This window comes from Montipora capricornis, chromosome 4 (assembly GCF_036669925.1).
Source record: "Montipora capricornis isolate CH-2021 chromosome 4, ASM3666992v2, whole genome shotgun sequence".
Taxonomy (NCBI): Eukaryota; Metazoa; Cnidaria; class Anthozoa; order Scleractinia; family Acroporidae; genus Montipora; species Montipora capricornis.
This window is the reverse complement of record NC_090886.1, coordinates 44,649,990-44,653,849: the sequence shown is the minus strand read 5'-3', so window position 1 is coordinate 44,653,849 and position 3,860 is coordinate 44,649,990.

The following is a 3,860-nucleotide window of genomic DNA, read 5'->3' as shown; positions in this document are numbered from 1 at the left end:
TTATAAAACTTGACGTTTCGTATGCTAGTCAACACACATTTTCAAAAGTGACCGTTACAATTTTTAAAAACTATATATATATCGTAAACAATAGGGGTCTGGAATACAATTTTATCACCGCTGTTTGTGTTATTTTCTTAATCAAGCTACGATGGCCTAAGAACAAGAGTTAATAGGCTTTGCCATTTTCGCAATTATCCTGATACTATCAAGTTCTCGGTGATAATGTTTTACGGCGTTAAGCACCTGGTTTAAATTTAGGCTGCAGTGTTTTCGTTGTGCATTTTTTATGCCTAATGTTTCCTGAGCCGTTGTAAGAGATGGGTCCTCACTCCTGAGATTGACCTTCTGGGCGCTAGCTTTCACGTGTAGTGTCACGTGACTTTTGATGTAAACAAACCTCGAAAGTTCAGACATTGGAGAAGATCGGACATACAACACAGTGAGATGGTGTGGCAAGCGGGTATGAAATCATATGTTAGTTTCTTTTTGCGTTGGACTTGGAAATGATGCAACAGAGACACAAATCACTTCGATGGTTAACATTTGGTGTAGGACACGATAGTTTTACACTCGTATTTCGACAGGATTGACGCGGGTGAGTCTGGTTGTTCCATCTTCGATCGATGAGCCGACGGAAACGAAATGCATTCCTCGCCTTATGTTATTTACGAATTTACCTTTGTGTATGAAACTTATCATATATATATATTCACTTTAAGGTCGGTAATAAAACCGAATAAAAGTGACTTATTAGCTGCATCAGAGACAGTAGTCATTTCCATCGTTTATTGCGAGTTGCAGTCGACTAAAAAGGAAAAAAAGGAAAGGAAAGGGACTTTCTTTAAGTTTCTAGTCGTTCTAGCGCTGGAGCGCTAATTGGGGACACTGTAAACTGAGAATTAACAATGAAAGTAAATCAAGTCAAATGTTGGACTAAAGGCGTGTGCATTTTTCTTTCGGGGGTGGGGAAGGGAGGGGGAAAAGAAAACTATGTAAAAACGGAGCAATCAAGTGATTGGATTCACTTGCATGAAAATTGTTCCTCAGAGAGCCTTCGTAGCAACAGTTCCCGTAGCGAAGAGTCGATCCGTTGACGCGCGCTAGCAGACGAAGTGGGATTTGGCGAAAACGAAAAAGACTCCTGTTTTTTTCCTCTCCTCATGATTAGTTCCACGCTCTTGGTAACCATGCAACATCAAACTAGTGCAAAGTGGACAAGGACGGAAATGGATTAGTATCAGTTTTGACAAGGTTATATTCAGCGGCAAAGGACTTTGTTGACAGTTCCCATCAACTAAGGAAAGTCAAAACCAGACCGCGAGGCTTTAATTTAACTGATGCGAAAGGCTTTGAGTCAATACGTAGTATTCATAATTACAAGAGCTCTTTCACAGTTAAATAGCCTTGACACTTCAATAAAGTTGTTATTATTATTGAGTACTTGTAACAAGTCTGTTTAGTCCGAATCAATGCAAAAGTCGGACTTTCCCTGTGTTTACACTAGAACGTTTACAGACTACCCTTGGTAAATTTGTACAGTGTTTTCCAACATGATTATCTCTTTTCTAAATTAACGATTATCAATAATTCGTAAGTTGCTTTGAATTTACTATTATGATTAATTTAGGACACTGTCCCAGGACTTGTGGTAGGCGTTCCAAGCTCGCGTTCAGGTCCGCGAGACGTGGCTACTCTATAGGAACCGCTTCTTTCCGCTTCACCACAGAAGAATAATAATTTAGGCCCCAAGATTTGATTTTAAAATGTTCAGCTTTGTCGTGAAGTTTGGAAACCGACCTTTTGCAGTGTTTAGTAGTGTTTGTTGCCGAGTGATAATACAGCATTATCAAATAGTGTTTAAAATATTGTCCCTAAGCAGCTAGCGGTGTGGTGCACAAAAATTTGGTTTTATCAACGGAGTTGATAAGTCTAAATTGACCACCGTACAGGGATTCTAAAAGCTCAGAAAAACTGACGTTTCGAGCGTTAGCCCTTCGTCAGAGCGAATCGAGATATTATGGGTTGTGTGTGCTTTTATAGTGGAGTAGGAGCTACGCTATTGGTGGTAACATGGCAACGTGAAAAATAGGAATACATTAGTTAAATGAAAAGCGTTCGTTAATACCGTGGGGATTAAGGGTGCCGATTTGGAAGGTAATTTTTTGTTCCAGATTCTTGCGGCTTTCCGTCGTACCTTGATGTAGGGAAAGGCCTCAGATAGTTATGTGTTGCTTGGAGTGGTTAGGGCAGACCCTAACCTCCATTAACTCTGGTTAGGGAGATTAAAATGACGAGCCACTGGCTAAGATGCATCCTTGTCATTCTTCTCAACTTCGCGAAGGTGTTCGCGGAATCGGTCGCCTAGTCGTCTACCTGCCTCGCCAATGCATAATTTATTACATAACGTACAGGTTATGCAATACATGACATTTGTGGGGGTACATGTGAAACGATCGGTGATCTCAGTAACAGGACGCTTAGCTTCCGATATTTTGCTAGTTTTAACAGTGAAAGGACAAGTTTGGAACGTGAGCGCGCGCATTTGAAAGTGCCGGGTTGCTCGTTAGTTTCAGTTCGCTTCTAACTAAAAAGTTGGCTACGTTTTTGCCGCGTTTGAATGAAATTAGTGGAGGTTGCGAAATGATCCTACTAGTCTCGGGATCATTTTGGAGTGATTTAAAGTTATTAAGTTTAGAATGATACTTTTGACTGCGTGATTATGAGGATGGAAAGCGAGGGTGAATGGAATTCTGTCATTCTTATCCTTTTGTGACGTCTGTAGTGCTGACTGTCGATCAAATTGTTGGGCACGATGATGGCCCGCTTTGACCAGAGAGACAAGATAACCACGTTTTTCGAAAAACTGGCGCATCTCCTCTGATGCACGTCGGTGTGGTGGTCATTGAAGTGGTTAGGTGACAGCTTAATAATGAACATTCCCAGGTTGGAGTCCTATGTCCATACACTTGGGTTATCCTTTAAAAAATGTATGACCTTTTCCCATAATCCATGTCAAGCTTTCAGTCTTCTAAATTAACGATAATATTAAATTCAGAGAAAATTACGAATTAACGATAATCGTTAAGGTGGCCGAACACAGTTTTCGCGCGCGCTCTTGCTAACCGCAATGCATCGCGGGCACAAGGATTGCAAGAAAATAAACATGGCTTCAGTACAGCAATCATTTTATTTGCTTAATTAACCCTTTGATTACTATCTGGCCAAATACGTCCACCTTTATCCACGGTCCCATCTACCCCTTGTGACGTCATCACTTTTAACGGTCAGGAACAGCTTTATTCACTAACTTTGTGCAGGGAGAAGAGATCTTTCAAACTATACCAGAATGAGCACAATTGAGTCAAGGAAACTGGAGAAACGGCCAAAAAAAACATGTAACACTGACCTGAAAATCTCCATGAAAAGCTTGCTCCATTACCCACCTACCTTTCTGAGCACCTAATTCTAAGATGATGAAAGGTTTCTCAGAAACTCTTCCCACCAAAATAAAGCCTACCAAATGCCCAGCAAGTTCAAAAAAAAAAATGAGGCAAAGAAAGCGAAAAGAGAGGGAAGGAGAGAAAGCGAAATTTTGTTTTCTGCGCATGCCCGAACTTTGCAAGCGCTTATTTTGCACCTGGTTGAAAAGGCCGCGGAGTGTACAACCTGGGAACGGGCTTGTAGGGAGATTTAGCTCTTAAACAGCACGACAGTGACCAAAAAACCCCTCAACTAGCTTCAAAACGTGTTTTTCGGCCAGATCCCTGGTAGCCAAAGGGTTAATGCGTCCGCTATCTGTACTATTTTCCCTCATAACTGAACAAGTGTTTTGATGGTTTTAGTCTTTTATGAGAAAT